Below are 18,689 nucleotides of genomic sequence, written 5' to 3'. Positions count from 1 at the left end.
AATTATTGTTGAATACTACATTTCCTAACAAAATCAACTCTTGTAAAAAAACAAATGAAGACTAAATACGGACAGATGAGCCTCTAGAACGTACTATGTGTTGTGTAAGGCGTCATCCAAATCTCTATGGAAATGGTCAAAGCAAGTTTTGAGAGGCTGCCAAACATTAGTAATGTGGCAGCACTGACTCCTGCTGTTGAAGATGGAGTGTCCATGTTGAATGATGAGAAATCTGGCAAGTCTTTTTGGCAAACTTCCTTGGAAATCCATCTTGGGCATCCTTAGCTGTTTGTGCCATCCTTTAGCTATGTTAGGCCACTTGTCTTAGATCGATGGGCAAAAGGGTAACAGCTGAGAAAAAGACCTTTCCTACAATTTTCTTGATCTCATCTAAAGCAAAAGAAGACATATCTCTGAAGGAACTGTAAATTATGTATTGTTAACAACTGATTCTGAGCTCTGATTATCACAGCAATGTTTGGAGGTGAATACTGGTGGATACTTGGTGCCATTCTAAGAAGGAGTCCAACACAATCCAAAGTTATGTTTAAGAACAGCTCTGTACATCAATATTATGGAGTTTCCATGGCTGTGTTTTCACTGCCCATGGTGAGAATAGACATTTAAATGCTACACTGTGTTGGTTTTTGATGATCAGACCTACTTCCAGGCTGTTAGGTATAGGTTTTAGTCATGATTTTCATGCCAATTATTTCTGGACATGTTAGAAACAGCTCATTTGAAGTAATTCTTTCTGGAATAACAATGATTTCCACATTACAGTCCCCTTTTATAGATGAGAACTCATATTGACAGTCTGTAATTGACTGAATTTCTTTTTTTTGAGCAGTATCTTTTCTGAAAAATCATTCCATCCAGCTCCCATATACACCCAGCAGCAGTGCAGGAAAGACTGAACTGTAGTCTTCACATATAATTATGGAATGTGTTCAATATGAAAATGTTATTGTGTTCAATATGAAAATGTTAATAGCTAATCTTTAACACTTGATATCTGTATGTTTCTGACTTCCGAATGCATTTTTTATTTGTATTCCACTTACCCACAAAAAACTGACCTGGCTTAAAATAAACACACAAACCACCAAGCAAACAAAAAATTACACTGGACTATGAAATAAAGCTAAATTTTTCGTAAGTGAGAAATCACTTACATATATAACGAGGAAATGAGACTACTGAGAATATGGTACAGAATAATGTAGCTATATCCTACACTTAGATCTAAGTTTCTTAGTAGCCAAATCTATAAGAGCAACACAAAGATCACATAGTTTTCAATGTCTGTAGAAAAAACCCATTTGGCTATTGTTATTGTTTGCGATTATTATTATTATTTTGCATTTATTTTTCCAATTTAATATACAATAGCAGCTTATTACCAAACAGCTCTTTTAAAAACATGACAGTCAAATGGCAGCCTTCCAAATAATAATTCCCTATAGTCAAAGACATATTCACAATTGGTATCTTTTCCGAGGAAGAAATAGTGGCAGTCCCAGGACATCCTCGTGATGGAGTACTGAATAAACTATGGCATTTTCCCTTTTAGTGCAGGCCCTGCACAGGATAGGCGGAATATATAGGTACAGTTTGTCATTCTTCTGCGTTTCTAGAAGCAGCTAGCCAAAGTTTGAAGCTCTGCCCACCCAGTGACAGAATTAAAAGCATTCCTTTTCCTTAGGAGAAAGGCCCAGTGGAATGATCTGTACAAACGGTGAAGGCATCCCACAATATTCATGTATAGAAGACTCAGGTGCTTGTAGTACAAGATATGTTAGGAGAAAAGACCTTTTGAAATTTACTCATCTATGGGAAGAAGGAAATGCTGGGAAGAAGTCCAGATATAGACAACAGGGAGACCATAAAACAAATGACAGTACACTGAAGGTCCAACAGGAAGGAGCTAGAAGCATGCAGGAGAAGCAGCACTGAGAACAGGGAAACAAGTGCTATTCACCCAGGCAGAGTCAGGGAAGATTGAAAGCAAACAGCACCACCCCTACCCAAGTCAGGGGTTTAGCAGTGAGATTCTGGAACCTTCTGTGAATTGGCAAGACTAAAATTAGACTACAGGCCAAAAGACTAGCATCCTGAAGAGATTAACAATAAGCTCTACTTAAAATACCTTATCACCATATCAACTAGCCCAAAATTTCAGCCTTGACTCACAGGCATTTGGCAAAAGAATAAGCAACGCTCTTACCATGCTTTTGAGACTTTGAGAAATTTTACATTTTTAAGAAAGGTTGGTGTTGCTGTTGAGAATTCTGTTTAGAACCAAATGTTTCCATACATATCTGAGGCCAAGGTGAAGCAGAAATATGAAAAATGCTATTTTGCCAGACACTTGGGCCTTGCATTCTCTAAACTGCATCGCACATTTCAGTTCACTGTTTTGTTTTCTTTCACGGAAAAATCAAAGCACTCAAACATACAAATTCCAAGAAGTAAATTGATTGGCACTGTGCATTCTGAAAATCCTCAAAGCATACATTTGAAAAAGTTTAGGTTTCTAGGTGGAATCGTGACTGTATTTACATTGCCTGTGGCTACCTAATTAATTTTCTTCTTGGTAGATGTGTTCATACTGTTCAGTTCAGACAGGAGTTGTGAGTGAGATTGCCATAGGGAGATTCCCCAAGTGACAGCAAAGAGAGTACAGTTTAAAACAGCCTAGATTGTTAAAAGGTACAAAAAAAATTAGAGTGAGACCAGATCAAGATTTAGGATCTAACAGAGATGTAGGAAGAAAAATCAGTCTAAGCAGTTCCATACGTCAGGGTCTAGCAAACCATTAGTGCTGACAGCTCTCCCAGAAGACTCATCTCCTCCTTTTGTCCCCCATCAGCCCTTTCCAGTGATAAAGAAGCCCTGCCCCAATGTGACCCCGAAGCTGCAGATTGTCTGAAGATCAAAGAGCCACATAGATTTATAGCTGTCTAATGCCTTTATTTTATAAGTAAGCGAACACCCAAGATTACACAGTGCCTTGTCATTTTGGATAGAATTAAAACAAACCTTCAACGAATAATTCTTTACTGCTACAAAAACTATTATTGGTGAATTGCATCCTAAATCTGTAGATATATTCCAGAATATATCTATAGAAGGAACACAACATATTAACACTAATCCCCAACATACACTTGAAGCATAACAATGCTCCCATTTAAATATGGGCAGTATTCCTATATAACAAATTAAGGATTCACTACTTCCTGCTCCTTTGAGCCACTGTATTACCCCTGCACCTTCCTTATTGCTGTGGGAAACAAGGTACTTTTTAAGTAATCTAAGAAAAGTACAATAAAATATATATATAAATGTATAAGAAAACAAACACAAAATTCCATGTCTAAATATTTAGCACAAAAAATAAGAACTTAATATTTAAGAACCACCAGTATACCCATGCAAATATAATTTCATCAAGTTCCTTACTGATTACGTTTTTGAGCCCTCACATTACAATGGCTAGTAGAATCTTGCTTAGAGTAAATATCTGCATGAATGTGCAAACATCATTATTAGATGTTATTCTTAAATACAAAATTTGGTATACTAGATATATTAAGATTGAGATGAAAAGAAACCCACTTGTACATTCACTAAATTTTTTTAATGGCTAAAAATTATTATATCATTCAGGTGTACAATTAATTTCTTATAAGTATAGAATAGATGACCTTTCAAGTGACTGCCATCAAGTACAATGACATTTACTCTTGGAATGTTATTTCTCTGTTCTTTAAACCATGGCCAAGTTGTCTTGATCCCTTAAATAAAGAGACTATAGGTCACTGGAGGAAAAAAAAAAAAAAAGAGGTGAGTTCTAATCATTGGGAAACAACAACAACAACAACAACAACAAAAAACCTCAGTCATCTCAGGACACCATCAGCTTAAAAGAAGACAGCACTTTTTTGGGAGTATGTTTGACATTTTCCACATATTTCAAGAAGGTCTTACTGATCTAAAATTGCAGCAGATGGAGAAGCAGCAGGTGTGAACTCAGCAACTCTACAAGAGACAAGATTCCAAACTAGGCCAGCCACTTATGGTCTTTCACATTTGAGGTGAGGGAATGGATTTACTTTAGAAAAGATATAAAAGAGTGTGTGTGTGTGTGTGTGTGTGTGTATAAAATGCATTAAAAGCTATGTTAGTATCTTTCTATAAGACATGCCATGGATCCAGAGCCTAGGAGATGGATGATAGCAAAATAAAACAGAGGAAAGACTTCTACACCAAAGTTAAAAGAAGAAACCTAACTCTGTTTACTGTCCAGACTAATTCAAGTTACTGTGCTTTTTTTATTTATATTCATTTTTAATTATTTTCTTTTTTTATTATACTTTAAGTTCTAGAGTACATGTGCACAACGTGCAGGTTCGTTACATATGTATACATGTGCCATGTTGGTGTGCTGCACCCATTAACTCATCATTTACGTTAGGTATTTCTCCTAATGATATCCCTCCCCCATCCCCCACCCCATGACAGGCCCCAGGGTGTGATGTTCCCTGCCCTGTGTCCAAGTGTTCTCATTGTTCAATTCCCATCTATGAAGGTTATTGTGCTTTTAACCTCAGGAATATGCTTCTCCAAAGGGAAATTCTTACTTATTTTGACAACCTCTCCCCAAATACTTGCCCTGCCAGTTATTTCAAAATTATTAAAAAATAAAATCATAGCTATTTTCTCAATCAGAATCTCTGGGTTCAAGTTTTAGCTCTACAATATTCTAGCTACGTGACCCTAGGAAATATATTAGCCTCTGAAAATTAGATATAAATTGGAAATTAAAACATTCACGCTACTTTGTTTTAAAGATTAAATGAGATCTACTATAATTATATTAATGCTTAATAATACCTAGTATTTCTTTATTTCCATTTTCTCATCTTCAGTGGTGTAAGAAAAGTCAAAATCTTAACAGCAAGATGTAATAGAATTAAAGTGATATTAATATTTTTAAAAAATATTCAGGTCAAATAAATATATGTTTGGGCTTTTAATATAGTAATTCCTTATATTACTATGGTGACTATTATAAAAAAAAAGAGGAGACCAGGCACGGTGGCTCACTCCTGTAATCCCAGCACTTTGGGAGGCCAAGGGGGGTGGATCATGAGCTCAGAAATTCGAGACCAGCTTGACCAACATGGTGAAACCCCGTCTCTACTAAAAATACAAAAACTAGCCGGGCATGGTGGCACGTGCCTGTAATCCCAGCTACTCAGGAGACTGAGGCAGGAGAATCACTTGAACCCCGGAGGCAGAGATTGCAGTGAGCTGAGATCACGCCATTGTACTCCAGCCTGGGTGACAGAGGGAGACTCGGTCTCAAAAAAAAAAAAAAGAAGAAAAAATTTTCAAAAAAAACTTTGAGCAATAAGATCTTAGTGCAAAAGAAACCAAATGAAAAGTGTTTGAAATAAAGTTTCAATCTTTATTACCAATGCATAAATATCTTTCTGTACATTATCTTGGAGAGAATTTGATAGTTTCCAAAAAGCCTTTTGATTCAGTTAGGACATACACACAGAGAATGAAATCAAATTGCAAAGCAACATCTATTTATGTATTTACACCATCCTAACTTACATGGAAGAAAAAGGAAAGTAATAGAAAAGCTAAAAGTACTACATTCTTATACATATGTTTGAAATAGACTGTACACAAACTAAATATAATCTGCATTTCTTTTGGCTACAACAGAGCACTAAGAAATGTTTTACAGACTGTTCAACTGACTCAATGTTATACTTTTAAATATCAGTGATATAAACAGAATAAGGACATTCTAATATATCTTGGAACTTTATCCACTAAAGAAATGCATTTAAGATTTTGTGTTCTAAATACTCTATTTTAGAATACAAACAAGCAGGGAAAAGCAACCTTGGCTTCCTCGTTCTTGGTTCTTTGATAATATCTATAACTTTCCACTTACAGTTTGATTCAAAAGGGCCATGACAAAGGTGAGAGGCACATTCACATTAAATAAAGGGCAGTAGCAAAACTTTGCAAAATTTAAGTTGTCAACAGCTAAATATACCTTATGGTAACAGTCCCTAAAAGGAAGCTAAATCTGTAAGCGAACCAAAAGGTTCAAGTTTTCTGAAAATAGAGCCAATGGTGGATTTTAAGTATCCTTAAATAAGATGTAACTTCTTGCATTTTATATAAAATTTAATGTCCATATGTCTACATAGGTTTTTCTAACTAAAAACATCTATATTCTTCATCCACTTCTAAAGTGGATGTAACCCAGAATAGGTTAAGAAGCTATATAAAGAAGAATAATATTGTGTAATTACTAGAAGCATCTCAGAATAACTGACTAAAACCTTATTTTCACAAAATATATTGCATAAAATACCAGTTCCTGGGGAGTTAAACAGATATGTAAAAATTTGATGAATAAATTAAACTTCTATACTGCAGGATTTTTCAGAGCTATTAACATTTTAATGAGCATTGTTTGTCTCCACGAGTGTGATACAATAAGCAGTTTCACAAACTCGCCTACCCAAGGAATTTTTCTTAGCTCACAGTGTTGTATGGCTGTGATAGTCCAAGGAAACGGCTTGGAGAAACGGTGATTTAAGACTGCACTTTATGACCAAACATTGAGTGATAGATAATCAAGTAAGGATTTTATAATTAAATTCAAACTAACCAATTTTTAGTGAGTAAAACAGCTACTGTGCCTTTGGAACCATGCTGTTCTCCAATGAGCAATAACCATAATCACACCGCTAAGTAAATTGACTGGCAGGTCCCAAATGGATAAATACTTCTTCACATATTCTTAATCGCTTGGGCAAATTACCTTTAAAGAATACTTTGTCTAGCTTTGTTGTCCCAAAGATCCTTATTATTTCATCCCTAGCTAGTTAGCTAGTACACATAAAAAATAGAACTAAGAACAGCAAAAATGGGGTGGAAAGGATAAAAGATAATGTTTCAACTGCAAATTCTAGGAATTACAGTCATTGATAAAATTGTGTATAATGTGACAAGTATAGCCGAGAGCTGTATTTTAGCTTCAGGATTACCAGAATTTGAAGTTTAATCCACTGTTAACCTATGTTAAAACAACCAAAACCAAAAAGAAAGAAATCATTAGCAGAGAATCAAACATGGTGCTGTTAGTTAAACTTGAGTAATAGTGAATTTTCATTGTCATATTGCCTAAGACCTAAACATTCTTTGTAACTGCTTCCAGCGTGATTTTAAAAACCTGTAGGTCTGATGTTCTTTATAAATGAATAGGAAACAGATTTTATTTCAACTAAAATCACAGCTGTAACCTAGAGAGAAAATGAGATTGCAGGTCATCCTTTTCCTTCCTCTTTATTTTATCAGCTGTTCAGTTATATCCACCAATTCCATTTAAGCTGACAACTGGTATTTTTCTTTCATTCTCTCTACTCCCACTAATATTATTTTAGCTTCTGAGTTCTCTCCTAACGTCACCAACTTGTTTTTGCCTACATCTGTTCTTCATTAGCCTCCCAGAGAGGTACGTTTTCATTCAACTTTATGGAGTATTCATGATAAGCATGAGACTGAATATTATGTGTTTCTTCCAAGATCCAAGGAAACTGACAATCTCTCAAGGGAGCAAAGGACAAAAATACCTGCTACTTTATCATAGAATAAGATAAAATTTTCAATATGTGGCTTTCAACATAGTAAATGAGATATGGCATCACTAGCTTGATTCTTCATTTGTAAAATGCTATTTTGATATGGCCTAAGTGTTGCTATGGAAGCTGATATTACTCCTCAGTTGTAAAAGGGCAAGAGACTGTACATTTAAGAAAACATTATGAACATTTTGGGGAACCTATATTGTTAAAAAAGCTCTGTTTTAGACATGCAATAATATTTAAAGTGCTGAGCTGATATTTACAATATTTTGTTCTTTAGCAATCATCTTTCTACACTGCTAGAGCACCGAATTATCAAAAATTAATGTAGTACACCGAGCAGTAGAAATGAGCTTTCTAAGAATATAGTTGTCTAAAATATAGTACTTGAATGTATTTAAAATTAAGTTCATTATATTTTGACAGAATACCTTCTGTATATTTAGATTAAGGGCATATTCTCTCAGCAATATTATTTTGGTAAACTGTAATATTAAATAAGAAATTTTTGGAATGGATATTTGAAATTTTGAATGGATACTTGAAATTTTGTGTCATTATGGTTAATGCAAACATTTAATCTGACTGTAAATTTCCAGAGAAAAATATTTGTTCACTTGTTGGTAGGCAGGAGAAATGTAAAAAGATATTAATGTTTATAATGTGAAAATATATTTATATGCTTAAGGTATACATAAGGTATTAGCTGACAAAAGTAGACTTAAGGTGATAACAGACACCAACTGGAGCTAGATTAAACAAATAAACATATTTTTTAGGAAGATGTTGTCACATCTCACAAAAGCTAGGCTAAAGCTGAAAGACCCAGTCCCAGATAGGCTGGTATCAGAGCAGGTTCCAGGTGTGGGAATTCACAGGCCTCAGGGCCACTAGCATTTGCAATAAAACTGAACTACCAGAAGCTCCCAGCCTCTGGTTTCTCAGTTCAACTTTCTAAATTCCTAGGATCTTCTGATTGCCACAGCTTAAATAAGGCATCCATATCAACCCAATCAACTGCAGCACGTGAAGCAGGTCATATAGCAGTGCCATGGCTGGTAGAGACCCACCTCACTGTAACAGGGACAGTTTCCAGAAAAGGAGAACTCTTGACAACTAGACACTAATCCAAGAGTTATTCTACAACTCAAATGAGTATGATCATTTATCAAATTAAATTTCAATGACTATCAAAGTTGATGATTGCAACTTTCAGATTTCATTTCATTGGTATCCATTATGAGTCACAATCAATTCAATTTTATTAGAAAATATATGCATGTGCGTGTATGTAAACACGATAACTTTGCCATGTAATTAATATGGCTGATGCTAGTAATGTTTACACAGTTGATTTAAAATTAACCTAGCGCTCTTAATGGAGATTATTTTATAATATGTGGAGAGGCTTCTGCCAAGAATGTTAGTGTCTACTTCCAACAAGCTTGAACAGAAGAGGTGCAGCCTGGAGCCATCTAGATTAGACCCCCAACACATCAGATTGGCTTGAATAAGTCAGTTTTAGATCAGTTTTAATGACTATCAGAGTTGATGGTTGCATCTTTCAGATTTCCTATTTGTTTGCCAGTTACAAGCAGGTTATCCTCCTACTGGGCAATAAACCTAAAAGGCATATTCAGTCTTCCTTGGAAGTACACAGAGAGGAGTATTACAAAATGTATTCAATTTTATTTTTATGAGGATGCACTTTGATTTTTAAAAAATCTCAACTCAATTGGCTTAATTTTTTTTCACTCCATGCATTTGCAAAATCTGGAATGTAAATGTAATCATTCAGCTTGACTGAATTTTATAGAAAGTGTACAACTTAATTGTATGAATAAAAGAAGAAAATAACCTTTCCACATACTGATGCATTTATTAGAAATATATGGGTTCGATGCCTTTTTAGAAATAAGCTGGGGTTTCCTTCTGCACATTAGTAGGTATTAAGAGAGTTTGTTTGTTTGTTTGTTTGAGGTGGAGCTTCGCTCTTGTTGCCCAGGCTGGAGTGCAATGGCATGGCCTTGGCTCACTGCAACCTCTGCTTCCTGGGTTCAAGCAATTCTCCTATCTCAGCCTCCCAAGTGACTGGGATTACAGGTGCCCACCACCATGCGCAGCTAATTTTCATATTTTTAGTAGAGACGGGGTTTCACCATGTTGGCCAGGCTGGTCTTGAATGCCTTACCTCAAGCGATCCACCTACTTTGGCCTCCTAAAGTGCTGGGATTACAGATGTGAGCCACTGTGCCCGACTGGTATTAGAGTTTTTTCACTGCTCTCAGATTAAAGGATTTTACTCTGTTACTAACTGCACGTGATGAAGTTAATAAAGAAGTTATTTGACTTGCTTTCCAGGAAAGTTGGTAATCATGTGTCAGCCGTATTTGCTTTTAATATTTAGAACTTACCAAGAAATTCAGTGACAATACAAGTGGCACATAAGGGAGCAAAGAAGACACTGAGTCCTTCAAATTACTACTTAATGTTTTTGATTTTTAAATAACAAAAGCCATAGTTACTCTTCTGCCCATCCTATAGTGGCATAATGAGGTGATCAGTAGAAATTGGGGGGTGACTCTTTATGATTACTGTTAACTGAGGAAAGATCTGACTTCAGTGGCTCTTGTGAAAGACCTCTGTGGTCAAAAATAGCTAAATTTGTCCCCTCCCGCCTCTGAAAATAAGCAAGCACATAACTCCTTTAAGGAATTCCCTTTGTTGCATCTTGGTAGTGGAAAATGGAGAACAGGAAATTGCAAGATGAAGAGACAGGCTGTCATTGTGGGAGCAGCTGACTGCTGAGCTGTGGTAACATCAGTGGGGCTCAAGCAAGAACAGAGATGACAGAAAATACAACAGAATCCTTTGTACATTCAGAGGAGCTGTTAGATTCTGGGCCAGATACCAGCAGTGCATGCAAGACAGGAAGTAAGCATGGACGTCTGAGAGGAGATGAAAACCTTGCTGTTTTGTATACTGCCACATGGCATGTGTGGAAACACCAGGGAGCTCCACAAAACTCCATTTTCCTCATCCTTCCTTTCTTTGGGAGAAGGAAAACATACTTTGAGCCCTTGACCCTCACCCTCAAGGATGTAAACAAGTTAGAATAACATTCCCTCTGTGATAGCATGCCATGCTGCCTTGAAAGGAATTGCACTGGGAATGAAAGGCAGAGGTTTCTGTGAGTAGAGATAAGGGAGGCTGTGAAAACTGAATCCATCATGTTCCACTGGTTGAAGCAGCATTACTGGAATTTCACTGGTATCCCTTATGAGTCATAATCAATTCAATTTTATTGGAAAATATATGCCTGTGTGTGTATATAAACATGATAACTTTGCCATGTGATGAATATTGTTGATGCTAGTAATGTTTACACAGTTGATTTAAAATTAACCTAGAGCTCTTACTGTAGCTTAAATAATATGTGGAGAGGTTTCTTCAAAGAATGTTAGTGTCTACTTCCAACAAGCTTGAACAGAAGGGGTGCAGCCTGGAGCCATCTAGATTAGACTCCCAACACATCAACACATCAGATTGGCCTGACCAAGTCAGTTTTAGATCAATAATAACTGTTAGCTTACCTGTGATCTATTTCTTATTGTGAATCAAATTCATCCCAGTGGACAGAACCCAATTCCAATGTCAGCCCTTAAAATTAGCTTCATTCTATTTACACTATATTACAAGCAACCAATTATTGTATTTAGTGAAAGTCATCACACAGGCCATAAAAGAAATCTAATATTTATATTTTCAATAAATAGAGTAATTACATTGTGTTAGACACTAAACTAAGTACTTGCAACTCATTTTGAATATTGCCTGGTGGAGAAGAAAGGTATCAAACAAGAAGATAGAATGAAGTTTGATGCCACTGATGGTTATTAGCTTTCTTATTTGAAATGGAACAAAACACCAGAAAATGGAACTGCACAGGCTAGTACAACACATCAGGCTTTTGAGAGGTTCAGGGCAAGTACTAATTATAAAGACAATGGAATCAGATGGCTCTTGCTGAGCATAACTGATGCATTGGAGGAAGACACCAAAAGGTTGAGGGTAATTAATCTCACCTCAAAAGCAAAATGTGAAAGTCAGAAGTCCTCATTGGCAGCATATGAAGTAACTGTTGTCTTTTACAGCTTTAGACAGACAGAAAAAAACAGAGGATCAGGGCCAGTGGCAGAGCACCAGAGAAGGCTAAACTCTCAACTGCATCAAGTCAAGGCTCTTGTTGAAAAGTGAGACTCTGAGAAGTGCGACGGTGCCATGTGGGTAGACAATATTGAAGCCCCAGATCCTCAGAAGCCCCAGATCCTCACGAATTCTCTGGGTTTACAGGAAGGTCCAACTCCTTTCAGCTAAATACTATCACTTTCCTCCTGTTTGAAGACAATGCAGCAGTCTCTAGCTTGCAACCCCACCTAAGAACCTAGCCACACCTCCTTTCCTAACCACCAGACCAATAAGTAGCATCAAACCACAACATTAACTGGCTAGTGAAGTACTGAGACAGAAAGGAGGAAATGGAATAAATGAACTATATCCCAAAGAAGCTCCATGATCCAGGCAACATATACCAGTAGCAACCAGAAAATGATGTATAGGACTAGATCCTGCAGGTGCTGGATTAAGAGACTGGAGGATGGGTGGAACAAAAGTCTGAATAATGAGGAGTTTATTGACATAGTAGTATTCTCCCATAATATCAGGTCGAATTACCTGGCAAGCACACCAAGATATTGTGCTAATATGCTGGTTGGATTTCACTTCGAGGTTTTTGGGGACAGCAGTGGCCCATAGTAACTGAAATATAAATGGAGCAACTGCAATGGCAGATAATGGAAAAAGGCATGCTACAGTGAATATTAATGTAAGCTTAGAAAATCTGCCATCTGAACACGTTCCACGGGTGGAGTTGAAGGACACTTCTTTTACCAAAGTGCTAAATTATGCTCTGGTGAGAGAGGCACCAATATCATTGAGAAACTCAGTAGTGACTTTTCCTCTGTTGGTAAAGAAAAACAGCAGGAGATTCTGTTACACAGCTGGACTCAACTGTTACACAACTGGGCCAATAATATGATTTGGAATGACAGAATTCCAAAATATAGATACTAGGTGGTGGCATTTTATTGTCGAAGCAAGGAGGTTACAAATAATGCAATGAGCAGCCAGCCATGGTGGCTCACGCCTGTAATCCCAGCACTTTGGGAGGCTGAGGCGGGCGGATCACAAGATCAGGAGTTCAAGACCAGCCTGGCCAAGATGGTGAAACTTCATCTCTACTAAAAATACAAAAATTAGCCAGGCATGGTGGCGGATGTCTGTAATCCCAGCTACTCAGGAGGCTGAGGCAGAGAACTGCTTGAACCTGGGAGGCGGAGTTCGCAGTGAGCTGAGATCGTGCCACTGCACTCCAGCCTGGGTGACGGAGCGAGACTCCGTCTCAAGAATAATAAATAAATAAATAAATAAAGCAATGAGTTTGAGCAGCAAGACTGGCATGACAATCTGGGGTCCTGAACCACAGGACACCATGGAAATGGTTAATAAAACATAGCTTCCTAAGGGCAGATAGATTGTAACCTAAAATGAAACTGCTCAGTTCATATAACCAAAATAAATCAGAAGTAAAGGCCGAGGGCACCAGGACTAATGAAATGCTTCAAATGTTTGTCTGTTTCCATATCTGAGACAATTTTCAGATCTGAAACATATGAGCTGAAGGGCAAACTGGGTTCTCAGGAGGAAGAACCCTGCCTGAACAGGCAAATGGACAAATATGTAGGAAAGTGATTCCCACAGTCTTTCTACAAAGGGGCTTATAGTTATTCATACAAGGAACCATACACAAAAGAGGAATACAAAATATTAGTGTTAGACACTAAGTTGGCTTAGACTAAGCCTAAAATGCTCACAAATGTAGAGTATATAATACATGCAATACTGTCATGGGTTGTCACACAGTGATTCCACAAGGTCCCCAGAACCAACCAGTGGCCATTTCTCTGATCTTGGCCCTGACTATGTAATTGGTGTAGATATACTGGATTGATATTAGAACTCTCACAAGTGTTTCTGTCCTGATTGGGAGAATACATTGTAGTGAGGAAGGCTACATGGAAACCTCTGAAACTCACCAACTCCTTTCCCGCTGGCTGTTAGTAAATAAAAAAAAATATTGTATCTTGAAGAGAATGGCAGAGATCAGTGCCACCTTTAAAGGCTTAAGAAATACAAAGGCGATGGTCTGCATTATATCCCAAATTAGTTCACTAGTCAACCAGATAAATTCTGTTTGCTGTACTGGATGTGGAATAATTAACATGGGCTCAAATACATGGAGTGCTGTATGGCCATTACTTGGGCAAATGTCTTTATTTCCATTCCTGATAAGAAGAAGGACCAGAATAAGTTTAAATTCATTTGAAACAGACAGCAATGTACTTTTATGGTCTTCCCATAAGCCTGTGTGAACTCTTCTGTCGTCAGTCCTAACATAGTCTGAAAAGATGTATACTGTCTAAACATTTACAGAATATCATATTAATCCACTATATAGACAACACCATGTAATAGGATTAGATGAGCAAGAAGTGGCAAATATGTTAATAAAATATGATTTTGGTTAAACACATGACTTCCAGGAGATGGGAGATAAACCCCATGAAGAATCAGGACCAACTGCATTGGAAAACTTGAGAGTCCCAAAGGTCTGGGCAATATTTGGACATCCCCTTGAAAATAAATGACAAATTATTGCATCTCACACATCCCACCACTAAGTACAGAGCATCTTGGGGTCCAAGAGACAGAATAGTCCACCACTGGGAATAGTACTCTAACCTTCAGCAGATGGCATGGAATACAGCCAAATTTGAATAGGATTCAGAGTAGAAAAGTACCTTGCAGCAGATTCAGGCTGCTATGAGAACAACTGTACCATCTAGACCACAGTGTTGTGAAACAACTAATATTTTTCATTTCTGCATGATCCAGGATTTCTGAGTAAAGGATGATTGAATAGCAACCTGAAAGATAAATCCTCCCTGGAGCCATTTGCTTATATTTCAAAATGGTAAAGAAAAGCTAGAGATTTTCTCTTCCTCTCCCTGGAGAAGATTTGTTTACATTGCAAAGCAAAAATCCTTCTCTAGGGAGGAGGAGGAATAGATGCGCCAGATGCCCTACTTAAGCTCTGATTCTCATAATTTTCGGATTCCTCTTCTGTAGCAAAACCTCTATATGCGCAGGTGATATCTGGCCCTCATTGTGTTGCCCAAAGGAGAACTGGGGCACTGCTGAGATGATCTGCAAATAAATGATGTGTTCTTTCATCCAGAAGTAATGTCTCAGATCCTTCACAGTTTCAAACTTAAAATTGCTATACATAATTTGTGGTGGAAAAACACATGTTGTGTGGAATTTCTCACAAACCCTAGTAGGAGTTTCACAGCATAAATCCTAAGGATTCTGGAACATGACCATGTCATCTGCAGTGGAGAATTAAACACCATTTGTAGAACATCTCCTGGATTGCTCCTTAGCCATAATAGAGATGAAGAGAATACAGCTTGTTGGCATCAGCCGTGAAGATGCATGACAGTTTTATGAGAAGGCTGATGAATAAGGGTCTGAAAATGATGATGAAGAGCACAGAGTGTTCAAATCCTGCCTGTCAATGCTAAGAGGTAAGAAATGGGAGAATACACAGCCTTGCTTGAAAGAAGAAAATGTTAATCAAGGTCTTTCAGGGAAAATGAAATTTTATTTAAATCCAAGACGTGCAAAGTACTTTGCAAACAGTTTAGTCATCTCTGGAGCTCATTAATCATGGAATGGTGGACTTAAAGAAGGAGTTTAGAAGGATCAGAAGAGAGACGGGATCAAAGAACAGAAGGAAAAAGCATTATTGATAGGAGAATAAGACAAAACAACTCTTATCCCAAAAGAGTCTACACTTGAATGATGGTTGAAAAAACAAGGAGGTGAAGCAGGTTGATGTTGGGTGCCAAAGAGAAGTGCAAGATAGTCAGCGATGAGTAATGCAGGTTTAAACTGTCATCAGGGCGGGAGGCCAAGCAATAGCAGCTACAGCATAGTGGGGTGATTTTCAAATGTTTGATGGCTGACGGTGATGGCAAAGGCAGTGGAGGAAGAGATTCCCCATCTCCTCTGAGATCTACAGGAACCCAGCTGTATATTCAATTTGAACAAACATGCCTATTTTCAGAGAGAATTTACAAAATTCTAGGAGCCTGCTAGGCCTATAGTCTCCTTTGAAGCACAAACAATTCTGTCTTTGGGCTAGTGTGATAAAAGCAAATAAACCTCAATCTACTGGACACAGCTAAAGTAACTGTCTAGTGGAAATGCAGAGACCATTGTAGATGATAATGAAGCTAACCCAATCAGATTTGTGGGGAGAAACTATGAGAGGTCTAGGTACACAAGAGAGGCCAATGTCACTGGCCTTCATGCTGTATCCCTGATGATACTAATTTATTATCCCAGGGCTATCTGAAGCCTACTGTACTGAAAGGCTGAATGTCTGAGGAAACATCATATGATAATAATCCCATATCCATTTCCCTATGTGCTTACCTTCATTGGATAGGTAAACTAGGTGCCATTCTTTCCTATTAATATAAATGATTTTGCTACAATAGCTAACTTTTCCCGAGGGCTTAAATGTGCCTAACACTGGGTATAAACCATGCCCAGTTTTATACTTAAATAACTCAATTTGCTTGGCTCTGTTATAATAACCGTTTTTGTCACAGAAAGGAAACCAAAGTTAAAAAAAGGTTAAGTAAATCGAGTCTCACAAATGGCAAATTTTGGAGCTTGATTTCAAACTCAGGTGGTTGAAATCAGAGCCCCTGCACGCAACCACTAGCCACATTGGTGTTTCTCTTTTCACTTTGCTTATTCCCATCCATCTTCCCTTGGGATTCTTTCCATTAGGACAGTTGAATACATTTGTTGCAGTCATAATATTATGTTTTCTCAGACAGTAATAAGTAAAGTGGCAGACAGAGATAACCAAAAGAAAAGGAAGGGGGCATTGGTTAAAGTGAATGGAGTAAATTCATTTAGAAAGCAAATGATTTTTTGGTCAAAGTGGCAGAAAGTGGAAAACAGTTAATGCTTGATAAAATCTATTTATAAATCTGCCTTTTATTCACTTAATTCTGAGAGATTGAAATTGAAATATAGTTGATATTTGACACATAGTTGAACAAGTGGAAATGAATATATAAAATATATATGTGAGAAAATTGCATTTTCATTGAGCATAAAATCTAGAATTAAAATTTAGGTTTTGCATTTGTGGCTCTACAAAATGGACTTGCAGCTTTTCCTCACTTGGCTAAAAGGTGGCAGCTAAACTGTACTCTGTTTTATAGGTTTGAACTATGATAGTTATTTGAGGTAGATTACATTTCCCCAAAATTTCTAAAAATACAATCTTTGCTGTTTTAATGCTCTTTCACAGTATTACCACTCCTCATTAAGGTGTAAAGTCTATTTCTCCTCCCCATAAAATTGGGCTAGCCTTTGTGACTACATTAAAAAAAAATGAAATATGAGTGATGCCAAGTGGCTTTCTAGTCTAGGGCACTGCAGCATAATAGGTGATACTGCTTCCACCTGGCTCACATTCTCTCTCTCTCCTCATCTTTGACACCCAGACACCATGTTGTGAGGAAGCCCAGGCCACATGGAGAGGCCATCCCATGTGTACATGTTCCAGCTGACAGCCCCAGAGAAGGACACAGCGCACAGCCAGGAATAATTTCCAAGTAAGTGAATGAGCAAGCACTTAGCCACACAAAAGATACCAGTCCCCAGGCCACAGGCTTCTGTCCAAATGCAGAAGTTATTCCCATTCTTCAGTTTCCAAGTTTGATGTTCATTCTCAAAGAAATTTTCTCTGAACTCTCATATTCTATTAAGTTGCTCTTTTATATGTTATTATAATGCCTCATGAATCCCCTCCATAATGTATATAACATGCAAATATATGTCTACTTATATAATTATATAATTATACAAATCTAATTTGTATAATAATTTATATTTGTATAAAATTATTCATTATGAAATAAATATATACTTATATTCTATATATATCACGGAAGAGCTGTATCTTTCTGGTTCCCCATATGTACTCAGTATTTTAACTTTGACATTTGGTAGGCCCTCAATACATATTTATTGTGTAAATTAATTGTTACTCCAGTGTTACTTCTAAGGGACTCAAGTTACAGTGGTTTAAGAGTCCCTACAGGCTCAGAAAGACTTTGGTATTTGCACTCTACTAGATTGGTAGGGGATGGTAGAAGACTGTCTAATCAGCATGGTTTTCAATTTTGCATTTATGTCTTCATAGAAAAGTAAGTGTGATTTTGTTTATTTTATAGAAATAAGGAACTCATCTGAGCAGATTTGATTGTAAAATTACTTTTCCTCCCTTGGAACATATAAATGACTCCTTTCAAAGTGTCTCTTCTTTCTGTGCTGTGTTCTGCCATCATTTATTATTCAGAAAATGAGGCTATCGTGTAAAAGGCAGAAAAGAAAGAAGGGGAGCCTTGAAGATAGATGCTGCAAATTTAATCCTGGCCAAATGACCGATGGGCGGGGTGACCTAGACCTGGATATGTTTTAAATCTTCCCAGGCCTGTGCCTCTGTAAAACATTGTAAACAAAGTTTTCCTGAGGAAAACAAAGGCACATAATGTACATATATTTCTAGTGATATATGTGGCACAATGTAATGCTATGTGAAGCAATGATAAAAATCTTTGAGATCTGTTTCAGGGGCAGCATGCTGAATAGAAAGAATAAGTGCTGTGACGTCAAGCAGAACTTGAACCTGATTCTTCTGCTTTTAGCTCAGCCTTATCTTTAAAGTGGTGTATAATTAGAACTAAATGACATAAAGCATGTAAAACATGCCATACAGTAAGCTGTCAAAAATTA

The 18,689-nt window shown here is 37.1% G+C and overlaps 2 long non-coding RNA genes across 2 annotated transcripts in view; one reads left to right on the top strand and one right to left on the bottom strand.

Moving 5' to 3' along the window:
• LOC134730278 (uncharacterized) overlaps positions 1-18,689 on the bottom strand; it is a 136,288-nt gene that overhangs the window by 5,124 nt on the left and 112,475 nt on the right. The window lies entirely within an intron of this gene.
• Positions 15,211-18,689, top strand: part of LOC117980010 (uncharacterized) — a 119,590-nt gene continuing 116,111 nt past the window's right edge. The window contains exons 1-2 of the long non-coding RNA XR_004671131.2: positions 15,211-15,391; positions 17,396-17,506. This is a non-coding gene — a long non-coding RNA (uncharacterized LOC117980010). The remainder of the gene's footprint in view (positions 15,392-17,395; positions 17,507-18,689) is intronic.

This window comes from Pan paniscus, chromosome 3 (genome assembly GCF_029289425.2).
Source record: "Pan paniscus chromosome 3, NHGRI_mPanPan1-v2.0_pri, whole genome shotgun sequence".
Classification (NCBI taxonomy): domain Eukaryota; kingdom Metazoa; phylum Chordata; class Mammalia; order Primates; family Hominidae; genus Pan; species Pan paniscus.
This window is presented reverse-complemented; position numbering and strand designations above follow the sequence as displayed.